The 18040-nt window shown below is 36.5% G+C and overlaps 1 long non-coding RNA gene across 4 annotated transcripts in view; it reads left to right on the forward strand.

Annotated features, from left to right (window-relative positions):
- Positions 1 to 18040, forward strand: part of LOC106032215 (uncharacterized) — a 69714-nt gene that overhangs the window by 36865 nt on the left and 14809 nt on the right. For 3 of the 4 annotated variants that reach the window (XR_010833567.1, XR_010833569.1, XR_010833568.1), the window contains exon 9: positions 7395 to 7506. This is a non-coding gene — a long non-coding RNA (uncharacterized lncRNA). The remainder of the gene's footprint in view (positions 1 to 7394; positions 7507 to 18040) is intronic. The other variant, XR_010833570.1, reaches the window with a different exon arrangement.

An 18040-nucleotide genomic window follows, 5' to 3' on the forward strand; every position in this document is an offset into this window, starting at 1 on the left:
GGTGAATTAATTCAAGGAAATCCTGTGGCTGTGCTGGAGGTCAGGCTAGCTGATCACAGTCATTGCTTTTGCCCTGTAATCTGTAATGGATGATGTCCCTGAGAGTATCAACAAGAGATAAATGTGAATAACCCTAATGTACAAGGTCTTTGCATTTTGCCCCAAAATAATTGAACTCATTCCATTCAGAGAACATCTGAATAATTTTGAACAGTGCAAAGTCTGTTGCATATGACTGAGCTACTGCTCTTTTTGTATTTCCCATAAAATGAATAAACTATACCCATGAGTTTCATTTAACGTTATAATTTCCTTCCTCCCCAAAAAAGATTTTATAAGTAGCTTAATAGAAAACACTGTCGAATTAGGTTTTTTCCTTAAATGTTTTTGGACTGAAGCCTCTGTCTCAAAGGAAGGGTTTTATAATGCACAACAATCTCACTTTAGTCCAATGTTTAATTAATTTTTATTTCATTTGCTCATTTTTGGGAATCTAAAATGTTTTGTAGGAAGAAATAGAAAATGGGAGCGTTGTGAATTCTTTTTTTTTTTGTTGTTGTTGTTAAAGTCATAAAACAGGCCTCAAAGGAGAGCACTGCCTTCATTCAAAACAAAATCTTTTTGTTCAAGTTTCTTTGGCAAAAACTATTCAGGTTTTTTGTTGGTTTGTTGTTCAGATAGCTGGCTAGTCTAAATGCTTTTCAGGACTACTGGACCTCATAGGGCAAGTTAGTACAGAGTCAGTGCGCTTAGGCTGCAGCTGACTGGAACCTGAATTTTGCCATTAGTGAATGACATTTTTCCCTGCATTTGCCTAAACTGGAGGAGCAGAGGGTAAAATAAAATGAGCAAAACAACCTTCATACATATAAATGCTTAACTTGGCCACAGACCAGGTTAATAATAAATCATAATCCCTAAATAGCAATCAATCAAAATAGTAAATATTTCCAAGTGACTGAAATAACCTTCATCTGGTCATTGGAGCAAAAGGAATAAGAAAGAGGCTTAGTCTCTGTGTTTGAGAGGCACAGGGATAGGGGAATCCCTAGAGGTCGTGTTGTGTGTGGTCTGCTGTATGGAGAGGCCAAAAGGGATGAGGTGTTTTGTTGTCTTCCCCCATGCCCTCCAACTGTTAGACTTCCAGTCCCTTGACGTGCATTGACTGTGTGGGTACAAGCAGCATGCTGTGGAGCGTAGCATTAATTAATTAGTCATAGCCTGGAACAGGAACCATTCACCTCACTAAGGGAAAATTGAGTTTGTCCCCATTCCTGTGGCTTCATATGTGAACATGTGTCTTAGATTACAAACTCAATGATGAAGATAAAAAGCAGATGCTCTTTTGCTGATGCCTCCTTTTAATCTTTTGGGAATGCAGTTAAATTTAGTACATGTTGTGAAGATAATGAATTTTTTTATGATGAACTCACATCATCAAAATAGAAAATCTCTAGTTATCATTTGTTTTTAGCAAATGGCAACAAGACAACCCTTCATTTATCTCTTCTTGTTACTGAGCTACTTTATCATCTTGGAATCTATGAAGAGTCCTGTAGCAAAGCAAAATAATGAAAAAACTTGCATTAGCTGTTTAAGACACTTAAGAACATAACTCTAAGTGGCATTTTCAAGACCTTCTGAAAAGCCTACGGTAAAACCATTGATAAGCACTACCAAGTGCTTAGTGTTGTATCAGACAAATATGCTTTTAAAATTATCAGCTATATTCCTGTCTTTCATATGTCTGAAACTAAAACATAATATTCGAGGAAATCTCTAACTAGCTGAGCAACTAACTGAGAACAAAACTACCCGCAGAAACATTTTTTGCATTACTTATTTGAAAGCAAGGCTAAATGCCTTATGGGGTAATGCAGCGTAGACATATGTTTAGCTCCTACTTACCTAAAATAACTTGCTTAGTTAAGTAACATAAACACACAAACTAAATCTCACCATGCCCAGCCTGAAGGGAATGCAGATTTGTGGAAACCACTTATTCAAATCTGAATAGAAACTGTTCTGAAATTTCCCCTTTTTCCTCTTTTTCCCCTTTCCCCTCTTTTTCACTTCTCTAGGCACTTTACCCTTGAAGGGTACAGGTTTTGATCCCAACTTTAATGGGACAAGAGGTGGGCTAATGATGGACACCTCTGGTCTTGTGGGTGTTCTTGTCTCCCTTTTTAAAGTACTTCAGGAACACCAGTGTCAGGCTCATTGTAGGAAAAGCAGAAACCTGTTGGGAAGACCCTTGATGACCCCAGGTTTTCTAACCAGAGCCGTGAATTTCGTTAACTAGTTTGGGGTGGCCTGACAGGGGGAATATGGGTGAGAGGGAAGGAATCTGAATCTTTTCTTTATTCTTTGTGCAGGGCTTCTCTGACCTTTTCTGGTATTCATTATTTCATTTCTGGCTCTTTATTCTGCCTGTGCTTCTTGATTACAGCTTCCTTTTCTGTGGGAGAACTGTAGGCCACAACATGAAATAATGAATGTATTCAGAGGAGAGTGGTGTATTTCGCTGAATACACTGGGAGCTCCAACCTGGCAATGTTATTCTTGTGGCAATAACTGCAAGAACTGAAGTGGTGTGAATGAGAATGAAGCAGGTTGCGCAGACATAAGCTTAACTTTCCCTGAGAAAAGCATGAAATTAAATCTGTCCAAATGCCTTTGAATCCTCACCATAAAACTTGTTAGTCTCAGTGGGAAAGGTGTTCTAAGTATGATCCCTGGAATCAATGCATACCGCCAGTCTATGTACAGCATTATTGCCATGCAGGAGGAATTGTACAAACTGTACAAACATTAGTACGGGAATAAAGAAAATGTCATTAAGGACTGCAGTAAATGGTTTGTGAATTACAGCACAACAGAAGTTGCGTTTGGCAGAATTATGAACTATGGATGAGCATGTACAGGTGGGACCCAGCAATCCATCAGTAAGACATGTTTCCTAATCCCTAATGCCAGGAGGCCTGGCATTATGCAGCTAATAAAATGAGAGACAAGGGTATGTGAATGCACCCTTCGCAGAGGGTACTGTGCATGTATACAATTAATGACGCTTGTGAATTATGGAGCAATGACAAACAACACCACTATCGCAAAGGAGACCAGAGGGTTCATTCTGGGCAGATAAAATAAATTATGTACTCATACACGACTCCTTAGATCTTCTCAGCCAACGGCCTCAGGCAATTAAATGAGCCAGAAATTGAGCTCTCCACAAGCATTTAAATAGCAACTGTTCACATGCATGCACAAGCAATTATGTGGTATTGAAATAAGAAAAGAAAATTGAATATAAAATCTGTTGGATAGGGAATAAAGCTGAATTTCAGTTTCCTGGCCATTCAGGAACTTTGGTCAGCACAATTCCAGGCTTCAGAAAAAAAGATAGGTTTGAAAAATCAAATCAAATAAAAACACCTAAGTGCTTTAAGTAGTTTCTCTGTGTTTAAATGTATTGAGGCACAGTATAAGCACAGGTCTGCGTATGTGCACACCTGCAAATATATTTTTGTTATTCTTCTTATTATTGTTATTCTTCTTATTTTATTCTCCCTTATAATTTTTCCATTTGCAGTCCTCTTGCTTCCTGGGAAGATCAAAGACGAAGTGTGTATATATGAATCTATACTATATGTATATGTATGTAAATATATATGCATGTATATATATATAACTGTGAGAAATCTATTAAACTGACAATCTTTCCTGGAACAACAAGATAGTACCATGGCTTGGACAACAAGCCACAGTAGTAAAATAGGAACATGGTGCCTATATTGAACATTGCACGTTTAAATAATAGTCATTTAATGCTGCTTCTTCTATCTATATATAATTACTGAAGACGCCCTGCAATGTCAAGTAGCCCAATATGTTAACAAACCCAGTATCACAGTATCACGTGGTTTCTGTGTGCACTGATTATGTAGGCTGGACATGTAGGGATGACAGAATTGGATGAATAACTCCCATTTGAGTAGCAAAAAGCTGAAGGCGCATAATTGACTGAGGTATTTTCTAAATATAAAAGTGGGCTCCATTCCTTAAATAATTTGAATAGTTGAGCCAACTTCAATGATATCGTGCCAATGTTTTTTTAATTTCTTATTGGGGTTTGGTAGAGATACAGATTTTAAAGATCACTGCAAGCTTAAGATTTAAAACCCCTAGTGAAATTATTTTTAAAGCTTTTTTTTTCTCTCCAGTAACTTCTGATTCCTTAACTTCTGTTGTGTCAGTTTTACACATACGAAATCAAAATTCATAAGTAGGAAGAAACTTTGAGAATTATAATATTAGATTATCAAGTTAAGTAAGTTAAGAAAGTTAAACTTGTTGAGGGGACTACAAATCTGTAAGTCAGATTTCTAGGGATGGTTGTGTTTCTACTGCTTCCTGGGCTAGAATGTGAAAAAAAGTTAGAGGACTGGATTTTTGGAGCAAAAGAATGCTCTGCCTCCTGGATGGAGGAAAGTCTCAAGGAAGTTCACCTTGGTGAAATCTCAGCAAGGTGCAGAGAAAATTCAGGGAGTGTCATAAAGTTATGATACAAAGTAAGATTTTAAAAGTTTTCTTAAAGATCACTGCTTTGTAAGTGGCTTCTGTATTCTCACTGGGATTTTTTTTTTTTTTATTTGTGCTAACAGAGAGTACAAAGGTATCCTAATAAATTCAAATCTGTAACGCTCTGGAGCAGTGCATGCTGTTCACGTTAACTCAATTTACGAATGTCCATTTGCAACTGTTACTGTGAGCTAGTTTGTAGTGTAGGTGTTCCAACAACAGGCACATGTACACACTGTTCTTTCCTTTGGAATTTACTTTTGGCTCTTGTTTTGTTGTTTTTCCCTTCCTCTGAGTATCAACAGAAAGTGCATATTTGATTTTTATGAATATAGAAGATATTAAAGCTTTTTTTTTTTCCTACTTGTTAAAGTGATACAGAAAGATTTTCAAATGTTAAAAGCAAAATACCTTATAAGTTTTTTGTTATGTTTTTAAAGGAAACAAAAAAGTATGTATTTTAAATTGAGCTACGCCCTTATAGTCTTTGGCTGGTTGTTATTGTATTTTAAATTTGTGTGTTTAGCTATAGTGGAACCTTTCTTTGTAGTACTATTGATTTTTGCATCACCACCAAACCGCTGTAGTTAGAGATGTGCTGACATGTCTATTAAATAACCTTTTATTTTCATGGAATTTTAATTCAGTGGTGGCATTTTTAATGGGGTACAATTAAAAGTCAATCAACAGTATTCTGTATGAGGATTGCTGACTTTCAGAAATGCAAGTAAATATACAGAGTATTTTGCTTTGTAGCATCTTTGGTGGGAATAGCTGCTTTGACTTGCCAACTACAGAATTAATAAATACGTTTAACATATATTTCAGAATATGCAAAACAGCTGAAAACTTTCTGTTAAACATTTTATTTTCAGAACTACCATATTCTTGGATCCTGCGGATGTTTATTGAGGTTTTCCTATGGGGTATTATGTTACTGAGGGATTCTGTTTTGATACACATATGTACCTTGGGGAAGGCATATATGGTTTATATGTGTTTGGAGTCACTCTGAGCAGCAGCAAGGAAAGGCATTTTAAATAAGAATGAAAATAATGGAACATAATCACAGATAATACATCAATTACTTCTCTTACCCACTTCTCTTCCATTATAAAAATCTGTTTCTGGGGGAGGGAGATTTAACAGGTATTTCCCATGAAATTTGTTATGTGCTGATCTATCAAAATGAAATTACTAATGACAGCCAATTTATTCTTTTTTTCTTTTTTTTTTCCAGTCAGCCATCTTGAAAAATTATTTCATACAGTTGACAGATTGGATTTTAAAATTGAAAAAATCTAGTCTTTCAAGTTCTTGTATTGAGAATTTAGGAACAAATTAAAATGAATGAATCCCCTGCCTGTTAAATTGATGTTTGAGATAACTTCCTTCAAAGTACTTGAAACGGAATCTTAAAATTATTTCAGTGTGATTGTTCTTTTTATTTCTCTGATTCATAGTAGATTTGGAACGCTCAATTTTTATCTTAATATTTGTAGCATTTCTTTATGCTTGTGGGTTGGTAAGGTGTCTCTTATCTTCATTGTGAACTGCTGTTGCACTTCTGAGTGATGAAAGGAAGTTAGTAATTTATTGTTAACAACTAATGTACGATCAGAAATGTTTTTGTCTTTCTGAAGATATAGGCACATCGAATTCTCAAGGATGTTGAAAGTGCTGAGATCTGGGTTATTGAGCAGTTGGTATCATGTATCTGTGAGGGCTTAAATATGTTCCTCAAGAACCTTAGGACAGCAGGAGGATTGTCGCTAAATTCTTGTATTACCTGAAACTCTGCCTAAAAAAAGGAAGTAGATAAAGGGATAAGAGAATGAGAGGGGGTGTCTAAACAGATTACACGATGAGACTGAGAGAATATTTACCTTATGTTGTGGCATTAGAATGATTCCTTGTATAAGTAGAATGGTTTGGGTTGGAAGGGACCTTAAAGATCGCCTCCTTCCAACCCCCTGCCAGGGGCAGGGACACCTCCCACTAGGTCAGGTTGCTCAAAGCCTGGCCTTAAACACTTCCAGGGCTCTGACATCACTGGAAAACAATGTGATATTGGGGTGCTCGTACTTTAACAGTTTTACTCGTTATTGCTAAGTAAAATAGACCTGGAGCTGACTTTAAAAATCACCAGATGTACTTTGTTGCTGGTGGTGTTCCCCTCGTTCCTACACTCTGCCACAAAGGCATGCTATTGCCAAGATGAAACTTAGAACAAAATTTGCAGCCAGTATGTTTCCATTCAGTGACCTTAAAACAATTTAGAACAGCAGTTTCTGCCATTACAGAATTTAGTATGCTCTGTTCCTGGGGAGGAACATCGCATCCTTTGAGCCCGGCACTATAAAAACAAGCTCACAAGTACACTCATGACAGTATAGAGAATTCTCCTGCATGTTATCCCTTTTATTTTCCTGCCACAAAAATAAAGGGCAAGCCTTAAATCCAACTGAACTATAATGTAAAAGCTGAACAACTGTCATTTTTACTTTGGCTGGCTTCCCTCTAGAATTTCTAAGACACGAAGCAAACCAAAGGCCACCGTGCGGGAAGTATACAGAGTTTGAGGGCTCCCTTTATGTCTCCTGCAGTTACTGAAGTCAAAAAGCACCCTAATTCCATTCAGTTACCTTCAGTGTAATGCTATTTTTGAACTACCATACATATGCATGGTGTGTTCAGTAAGACCCTGCAAAGGTCAGTGGAGCGTCAGGAACTGTGTCGTGAAGAGAGAATAATGATTCTACAAGGCAAGAAGTGTTACTTTTTAATTAATTTTTTTTGTTTGTTTGTTTCAGCAGCTTCTCCACATTCCTCATTTCCTCATTTTTCTGATCTGGGAGGAGAGCTTCTTTGTCTTGTCATGATCAAAGGGAGAGGAGAGTGCCTGATGTTATCAGGATTTTCACGGTATGCCAAATTAGTAGAGAAAAAGACGGGGAGGAAGGGAAAAGAGAGTTATAAAATTACTTTTATTTCATGATATGCTGTTTATTTCAAGAACATGTTGGTATGCATTTGAATTGAGAACCCAAACGCTGAAATCACACCATTGTGCTTGTGCGCCATAGGAAGGTGTAATTGTTCTTTCACAGCCATATTTTTATTTTTATTATTTTTATTTTTATTATTTTTATTTTTATTTTTATTTATTTTTATTTTTATTTTTATTTTTATTTATTATTATTATTTATTATTATTATTTATTATTATTATTATTTTTACTCCAGTGTTTGTCAGAGTAGTTACTCCAGTTTCCGTAGCTTTTGCTATGAAATCAACAGCATAAGACTGTTATAAGAGGAAAAAAAATGGGAGGATAAATCCCTGGAAAATAATAATTGATTAGAGATGGCAAATCTTATCCTTGAGAGTAGGAGGTGTTAATGAGACACAGAAGTGACTTTGGTCCTCTTTACCAATGAAGGATTTATCTCAGCGAAGGAGTCTAAAAGATTTGTACCATCTGCCTTCAAAGCTGGGACTTGCTAATTCCGATTCCAGAATGGGAGCACCTAACACAGTTTTTACCCAGTTTTCAGTAAGCTCAGTAGCATACAAAGCTGGACTTCACAGCTAATGCTGTTCTGAATAAGAAAAAACAGTAAATTGAAACCTTGAGTATATTCTAGCAGTGCAAAGAGACAACAGGTCACTCCTGAACAGCAGACAAATGCAGACACATAGGACTGTTTTTCTACTTCTTACGGAAAGTTTATTTTATTCTCTGATCTTTGAAAAGCCTAAGAAATTAGGACATAGAATATTTTCTTTTTGTTGTTGGAATCTTTTTATGAAGATAAAAGTATTCTCTTTTGACATGGAAGATAACATGAGGGATTTCAGATTTTCTTCTTAGTTCCCTTTTATCAAAAATATTGAATAACCTGGTCTTTGTTTGGTTGCTTTTGTTTTGTTTTCCTCATGTAAAACAAAGCTTGCAACTGCTTAAGTCTCTTGGGGAAACAGCGGTATTTTTATGTGAAAAATAGCAAGCTGAACTAGTCTTTCCAAATAATTTAGCCATTGAATTTAGGTGTTTATGAATTACATATTTTCTTCAGATTTCTTAAACATTTGCTCTTTTTTCACTTCTCTCTCTTTTTTTATTTATTATCATTATTATTATTATTATTTTGATGAAAACAAAGCCTGTTGTGTGGGTTGCTTTTATAAGTCTTTCTCCAGTGCTTCTACAAGTTATATTAGTTAGGGTATCAAGCTCCTAGATCTGTACAGCTTAAGATGGTGCCTGCCTTCCTCCACAGTGTTTGCAGCAATCAGATATGAAGCCATCTGATACAGGCTATGTTAAGCTTTTAATGTTTTAAGTGAGATTGAAAACTAAATAAATGAACAGAAATATTAATGGTGTCTGTACGTCTCTTAGCAGAACTCTGTGCCCCAGCCTCAGTTCAGCAATGTTTTGCCTGGCTGGATTTGGGTCAGAGCTTATTGTCTATCTTATTACATACTGAGACATGTTGAATTTTGCACTTAGATCAAAACCTACTCAATGGACTTCAAGGCTGTTCCAGTTGTAGATAATAATGAGCTACATTTAGCACATTGTGATAGTTTATATTTTCTAAAATGACAAATATTTGTAGAGCATTGGGCTAAAATGTATTCTCAAACACTTAAAATTTTATTTTGAAATCCATATATTAACTCTAAAGTGCGTTGCCCAACTTCTCATGTGCGCTGCACGTGTTTGTGAATCAGATGTTCATTTAAACTAGCAGTATGATAAGCTGCTCCCCAGTCATTTTATTTTATTTTTTTTTAAATTATTAAATAGGAAGGAGAAGATTTTTTCCCCTTTGTGTGACCACCCAGAATTAATTGTATGAAAATTTAACTAATAAGAAAGAATAGGTATCTAAATTAAGAATGAAGATTTTTTATAATTATTTTAATTTTAATTTTAATTTTCACCTTGCTTCAGGTTGCAATAAAATGTCATGCTCTTAACTAAGGTGTTAGAGGTCACTTGCTTAGCTCAGAAAAGCCTGGTACCTAATTAAATGTGTCACTTCTTAATGTGCTGGAATTGTCACTTCTTGCCACCGAGGGTTCATAACATAGGAGACTGAATCTCTGCTCGGGTTTAACCAAACAGCTCTAACCTGAGAAAGAAGAGTTTGTGGGCTGTATGTGCTGTTCCTCTGGATTCTCTCTCTAGAAGCTGAGATTGATATAGTAGTCAAACTATTAAGAACGAAAAAGGATATTTCTGAGAAATGTCCTTTTGCAAATCATGAAAAACAGCATAGCGTTGTTACTGATGCTATGTCAGTGATTCTTTACCTTCAAGGCTTTAATACAAGAACAGACAGAAGATAAAGACAGAATGAAACATATACTACATAGATGCTGGGAGAGCAGGCAATCAAGCTTCATCTTTACATCATCTGCACTGGGCCTCCAAAGTCACTGGCTAATGCCTCTGGGATTTCCCCTGTGGAAATGAGGTGAAATTAGGTGTCTCCAGAAGCAGCCCACATCACCTACAATAGGCCATTATTCAGAGTAACATTTCAAAATACCAGCTGCTCTCCATTCTTTGTAAGGAAACCCACGGAGACAGCAAAGCGAGCTAAGTTAGGTGCCTAGAGCTAGATCGAGTGAGTCTCCTTACATCTCAAATGATGCAACCCTGAAAACATGAACAAGGTGTCCTAGGGGATGCCATGTGCTGAGAAGACCAACAAGATGTAGGCCGTATTCAAGATTTTTCTTCTGGCTGCTTGTCAAAGGTCAGGCAGATGAACCCATAGTGAGACAGAGCGCATCAAGGGACTTGAAGTCCCTTTATTGTGTTATGGCTTCTTCCATGCATAATAGCAGAATCATGGGCTCTAGATTAAGCTTTTTTTTTGCTTTAAAATGTATTTTTGAAATTCAGATTGATGCTGGTTTCTGTTACAGTATTGAAATACTCTGTTGCTTTAATTCTTTCAACTTTAAAAGGAGTTGCTTTTCATCCCAGAGATTATTTTAGAAGGAAATGAATTTTATTTTGTTTGGATTTTATTTTGCATGTATTTTAGAAGAAAATGAATTAATACTTCTTTAATATCAGTTTTCAAAGTTCTTTTGGGATGACAGGTAGTACTTAAAAAGTTAGTATTAATTTTTTTTTTTGCAGTGCAGTGAAAAATCAGAATCACACTCAGATTCTAAAGCAACTGAAAACAAATATTATGACAGCTGAAAAACATTATCAACAGACAAAACCTGTTTATTAAAATGTGTCAAAAATAAATGTATAAATCCTGTTGATATTAAGCAAATGTAGGCTGCAGTTTAACCAACTGTTCTATTTCGTAAGCATGGATGCTGTGAACTTGGGCCTCTTTTTTGGGAGAAAAAAGTGTCTATTCCACTCTAGTGATAAAAAACAATAAATAAAAATACTGAGAATAGATTCTGTCATACAGAATAACATGTTTTTGGAAAATATATACTACTAGTGTAACTATAAAGAGAGGAGGGAAACGTGCTTAGCGTGACATAAACTCAAAATGCTGTAGCTCTGATAAGCTGCAGTGATTTGGTGTTTGTTTTTATTAAATGCGCTTTGTTAGGTTCTTCATGTTTCAAATATAGGTAAAGCACAAAGTATTTGTAATTTCAGTCTTCCATTTGTCTCTCTCTTTTTTTTTTTTTTCTAGAGAAGTCTTCATTAAAGGCAAATGATTTTGCATTAGATACCTTATGATTTGTTATAATGCAAGTAACATTTAGCACATCTTGTAGACTGTCTGAAGAATTCCCATAAGTTTCCTAGCAAATGTCATCTCACTTCTGAATTGAGTGAAGTACTGCCTTCCTTTTGCTTTCCTGCAATTTGTCATGCTTCATACTTGGCTAAAGCTGCCAGTTTTCATTGTCCTCACTGACAACGGCTGTCAGCATGCCACTTATGTCTTCAAAACTCTTGGTGGCAGCATCCTCTAAGTTACAGGATTGAAATGCAACCTGAGCAATTTAGAGATTTAGATCTGTGTGGCTTCTTGCTATATCATGCTCAGAAATAACACCATAAAATCCCTTAATTGCTCTAGAAAGGAAGAACACAGCTGGATGTAATAAAGTGGCCAACAGGTCCAATAAAGTCATCATTATCTCCTGACTGCCTTGGAGAACTTGTATTGACAGTGATGGAATTAAAGTCATTCAGAGGAGCATGCACATAATGAACCTCGTCACTGTGAAAAGACAGGGTGCAGGCCAGCTAAATTTTCTTCTTTTGTCAGCTACAGAGCTGAGTAGGTGTTTTCCTTTGTACGTTCTCATTTATTGCCAGCTCATGACTGCTTTGGAATTCTTCTCAAATGTAAGAGCTAGGAATCTGTAATCTGCCCAAATTGTGGACAATTCCCACTTTTGAGAACAAAGTTGGAGATAATTTTTAATCTGAGAGAAGTTCCACTCTTTATGGTTAACCTGCCAGAAGGTGAGATTATCTTGCTATTTTTTTTTTAAATTTTAAATTATTAATATTCAAGGTAAATTAAGGAATCCCTTGTGAATTCCACCCTCTTATTGAATTTGAGTCTGTCATAGGTATATTGTAATCCAGGCACGGTTTATCCAAACTCACAGCCAGTACTGTGGAGCATCAGATGAATTATTACCACCTTTCTGGTTTGTTGTTAGATGGACTAACTCCAGGGAGGGTTTGGCTTTTCAAAGCTATTTCAACCGGAGTTTTTTTTTATTTTTGAAGTAATTCAGCAGATGGACAATTCTGATAATTAATTTTATTTAAAAGAAAAAAAAGCTAATCAGTAGAATTCTAGTTGAGGCATATTTCAAATAATCATTATTTTTATTATTATTTTAACTGTTATTTCATGAATTTGATAGTTTTCATTTAGAGTTTTGAATTCAAAATACAAGGGATGAATTCAGAAGACAATGAAAAAATATTTTTATATGTTCTAAAAAATAATTTAAAATATTTTGATATTTAATAATGCAAGTCATACTAAGATGCCCAAGATATCTATTGGAATAAAAGGGAAAAGAACATCACACTGAAGATTAATTTCAAATCACACTTATTATTTGAAATACTTTAAAAATAACTGTTGTATTTCCTTGTCCTAACTGGACTGTTCACCTTCAAGGAGGATGACATAATGGTTCAAGTTGCAGTGGAGGTTTTGGGATGCTTTTAGTTCATGCAGAAAAATCAACACAGTCTGTGAAAACCTCTGCCTAACAACTGCTAAGGAGTTGATGAGGATTCATTGCCAGTATAAAATTGTTTGCTGACAATTCTTTTTCTTCCATAAATGCTTTGGGTCTTCTCCTATGCTAAGAAAGGCCTGGCTAGCTCTTGGTAGCTCTTCAGAGAGTCATTACTAACCTGTGTTCTTTTTGATCTGCATCTCCATAGGTGTCTTGAAGGAAAAGAGTGGGGTGTATTGACACGGTTTACAGGGCTCATGACTCTGGACATTCCAGTCTGCCGTGTTTGATTTTGTTTACTCATTAGATGCTCAGTGCAGAAGGATTTTATTATGTCCAGCTGTTTTGATGGCCGTATGCACTAAGCTTGTATTTAGTGATTAAAAATCTAAAGTGAGCATGGTCTGAATCATCAAGTCCCCCCTCAGATAGACAGGCTCTCTGGAGATAGCAGCCCTGAAGCTAATAGCTTAGCCTGCTATTGAGTTTGCTGCAGGGGACTGTTTTAGCATTGCTTTTCCTGGATGAAGAATTTACAGTGCTGTTGGGTTCAAGTTGCTTTGGGCTCCAGGTGCAATTCCACCCTTAGGCAATCTAGTTTGCTCTTCAACTTTCTTTTCAGCTGAAAGGTATTTGGAGGACTGTCTCTTTGCCGTTGTAGCTGTGGAAGCTGAAATGGTCACCAGAAGTGGTCAGGGCACGGTGTGAGAAATCTGTGGCTTCTGGGAATGGTTGGTGCTCCAACTGATGTTGGGTTGTATTAATAAGTTAGGGTTTTTGCACTGAGCAGGGAAGGTAACTTTATACAGATAAGTTGGTACAGAATTTTCCTTCACAGTCTCCCTATCACTTTTTTTAGAGTTGTCAGCATTTTCTACAAGTATTGAATAAAATCTCTACCTTGGCAACACAGTTTTCAAAGGATAGCTTAACAGCTGGTCTTTGATTAGGTCTTAGAGAACAACAGAACAGATCTACAATAAGTCTCTCTCTCTGATAATATGTTTTGCAATTCTTTCCTGCTGCAATCTGTACGAATACCCAGTAGCACTCCTTTACATGCCCATAGGCATGTCCACATTACAGCGACTGCCACCCCAGGAAACTTTTAACTCATTACCCAGGTATACCTTTGCTTGAAAAGTTCTATAAGAGCTGCTGCCCAGTGCCTATTTGCCTTGCTTTCAAGCAGGTTTGGAGCTCTGCTGTTAAAATGTGCTTCAGGTACCTGAGACAGCAAATTAAGCAGTGCTAAAGCACTCCCACCCAAGCTGCAGTCTTTGTGTTGCGGTAGCCATATCCTAAAATGATGCTGATTGGAGAAGTGTACTTAGTGATAAATTGTACCTAGTGATAAATTATGGCTAGCGTTTGGGTAAGAACAGAACCACACCGTCACAGAAGCTCTTCCAGTTTTTCTTTTATTCACCAGTGCAGCCACAAAAGCAATGTGCTTTATATATAAGCAGTGTCTGATGTTTGCAGATGAAGTGGTTTTCTCTTGCCCCAGAAAAATACCATTAGCTCACGCTACAGCAGCTTGTGTTTTTGCTTATGGATGCTTCCAGTTTATCAGTCAAAAATGAGGATTAGTGTGCATAATCCAGTGGATCACACGAAGGCCAAACATAACCTTATCAAAATCAGTGTATCATATGTAGCCTTTCCTCACTGCTGTTAAAAAGAGAGAAGTAATACTTTCTTCATCTCAGAAGTGAGGTAATAGGGGCCTATCACCTTAGCATCTGTGTCCTGCTACACATCCCAGAGTATACGAATCTCCGCATTTAGCTCCCTTTTCATACACATTTATGAAAGAGCTTTGCACAGATGGGTAAAATTCTTTATCCACATTTCTTGGTGGTTTAGTGTAGCTACATTGGGAGGAGTAATTATTTCTATCAGCAAGATTGTGACAGCCACCACATATTATGGAAATTTTCTTCATTGAAACTTAAAAATTTTTTCCTTTTGTCTGATTCTCATAGCAACACAAAGAATAGTTTAGAAATATAATTGCAATCTGTAAAAGAAATATAACCAGACTGGCTATGAAGCTGAATCACATTAGAGCATTGGGAATAGAGCCACCTGTAAAAGAAAATGAGCAGAAAGAAAATCACAGCATGGGCAGTTGTCTTTTGTCAAGAAAGGGGAATCTGTGCTGGACAACTGACCACCTAAGAGAAAAGTCATTTTGGCAGTGATGGCATGTTGTCTGTTATTGCTGGAAAGCTTTCAGGGTATGTCTTCAACAGCAACAATTACTTTGTTATCAGGCACATGGAGTATAGTTATGCTACTTAACTGAATTTTCCTAAGATGCTTTACCTTGTATGTGATTGGGCTGTATAGTGCTAATATAGTTGTACTCTCAGCTAAGACATTGAACAATCAGTCTAACCTTTCCTAACTCAAGGGTTCAATTTGTAAAACACCAAAAAATAAACCTGGCAGCTTGTGAGGAGTTGTAAATGAGATGTTGATACAGTTACTGTATTCTTCAGAAAGTCCTTATAAAAGTTGAAGGTACTTTATTTAATGAACCAATTAATACATGACATAAATCTCTTGATGCCTCATCCTTTCTCAACATTGTGCTCACCGAATCACAGTCATATATATTATACACTCGCATATTTTTCTTGTATCCTTTTTTTGGCTTTGAATACACGCAATCTGTAGTAACATAACTAGTTGCAGTAAGAATTAATAATATTTTCTATTTCTGTAACTACTTCTAATAAACTGTTATTCTAAATTTTGTGTTAGTTGAACCTCATAAGAAGTCTTGTGAGAAATCCTAATTACAGTTTTACTGAATTCACACATACATGTTCACTTGTGAATCCTGTTCTTTATGATTCCACATGTACTTTATAAATCTAAAACTTTCATATTGATTAATCCTCACTGACCTGACAATGCAGGTCAGCGTCTCTTTCTCGCTCAATGGTCTGCAGTGTGGAGAAATCCAAAATTCATATAATAATAATAACTTTTAGATGTGATAAATGTAAATCTGCAACAATATGGGATAGAAAAATGTGTACATTCATATTCCAAAGAAAGAGATAATATTACTGCAGTTCTAAAATATTAGTTCAACACACCCCAGAGGGGGAAGAAAAAAAGAAAAATGAGATAAATGCATATTGAGAGTCTTACATTTAGAAACAAAACATATTTTAGATAGACTGGGAAAAGAGAAATGTAACCTTCTGGCATTTGGACTGGGATAATTATCTTTTATTACTATTTAATTATAGTGCATGATCATAGAGATATTACCTAGAACTAATTACCGGTCAAAAGTAAAAGTATGACTGTTTAAATGCCTTTATGTCTGCAAATTCAAAATAATTTACTTATCTATGAAAATATGCATTTGCTTATTAAGTGGAATAGAATTTCAATGTTGACTTCTTTATTTTAGTGAGTACTAGTTTAAATATTGTTAGAAATTTTCTCACAATATCATCAGTGTATTGTCAAATCCTTAATACAGAAAAAGCTCCCCTGAAAGGATAGTCTCTGCATTTACACCTATGTAAGGAATAACTTGAATGTTTTCAATTTCCCTACTGATTTTGAACATCCTGGAATTCATTTAGGCCATGAGTTCAAGCTGGTGAGGAGCACCTTTACTGAATCTTGCGTTTCCATCATTCTTTTTAAGAACTCTTGAATGTCAGGAAGAAGGAGAGTGAATATTACCCTTAGACACAGAGTGTGGATGTTTCAGCCCTGCTAAGTGATGGGAGAACCTCATGGGATGGAACAGTTCACATGGTGCTACTCCAAGCTGCTGCTGTTTCCTCCAGTATTGGTTCATCCTCACCGTTTCTGTGTTTGCTAGAGGCACGTAGTAGCAAAGGTGGGTATGTTTGTTTTTTGGTGAGAGGTAGGGGGATAATCTCATGGCAGCTCATACCTTGGCCTGTGATTCATGCTTATGGGCATTTGGAAACATTGCGAAGAGATGTTGTTGCAGGGTTAGATTGTACATTATGTGTGTGGCTTTTTGGGGTGCCGGCCAGCCAGATGTTCATACAGTTCTATGAATAGCAGAGGGAGAATGTAGCTGTAAAACCAGGAGAGCTGACACTGCAGCGCAGTTGTGTTACTGTGCATTTATCGGCCTAATTAGGTTTGGATTTATGCAAGCTTGTTCGCGGCCTAGTTTTTGTGGATACTGCTGTGTACCAATGATCTGGAGGAATTTTTGTGAGGCCTGATCTCCATAAGAAAATATAATTCTCCTTGGTACAAATAACAATGAGAAGGCATTGAAAATCCTTCAAGATTACACTGTGGCTCTGTTTGCCTTTAATAGATAAAAAGCATAAGCTACTTGTACACTGTAGGAGTCCAAGTATATTAGGATATGTTGTTGTCCAAACTGAGATGAAAGCATGTTTAGAAAAAAACCCTTTCCTGCACCTGCTCCTGAGAGGTTGCTTTTAGTTTTGTCAGAAACAGTTTAGATGATTAGGTTCTGGAAAGGAAGAAAGGACAGGAGATAGCATTATAGTCTATTTTTATGCATGATTTATGTGGTATTAAGCCCTAAATATACAAGTAAGTAAAGAGTATCAGCGGCTGAGGGAAGATGATTTTAAGAGGAAGATAGTTTTCTTGTTAAAGAAATTAGGATTTGTAGGAAGAAGGCATTCTACATTAGGAATCGTCATCTTATCTCTGCAAAATCCTGAGATCTCTCCTTAGATTTGGTGATAGTTCCTGTTATGTCATCTGTTTCCATTTTCTTTGCTGCTATCTAGATTTGTAAGTGCAGAAGCAGAGAGAAGAGTAAAGGGGCAATGGTGGAAAGAGGTGACTGGTTATCTTCTGACCTCCTCCTGCAGGACAGTCGCCGTTTGTTTCAGATACAGGAGACTATGCAGATGTTAAAGCTAGAGTCACCTGTGACCGCCCAAGCACCAAGGCAAACAGCTCACATCTGACTTTATCTGTGCCAGGTTTGTGCACTTAGTGATGCTTGGTTATGTGTAAGGACTTCTGTGGTATGTGAGGTACGCTTTATCTTAAAAATACATAAAGATTTTATTCTAGAGAATAAGTAGGTAACATTTAAGTGATCTTACTGCTCACAACTGCTGCAGTATGTGAAACTGAAGCAGAGCTTGCCTCAACTGAGCTGACAGTAGACAAGAAAAATGATGTGATGCCTAGCTGCTGGGCTGACCAAGATACGAATTTCTGCAGCAGGTGACTGGGA

Source organism: Anser cygnoides, chromosome 9 (assembly GCF_040182565.1).
Source record: "Anser cygnoides isolate HZ-2024a breed goose chromosome 9, Taihu_goose_T2T_genome, whole genome shotgun sequence".
Lineage (NCBI taxonomy): Eukaryota > Metazoa > Chordata > Aves > Anseriformes > Anatidae > Anser > Anser cygnoides.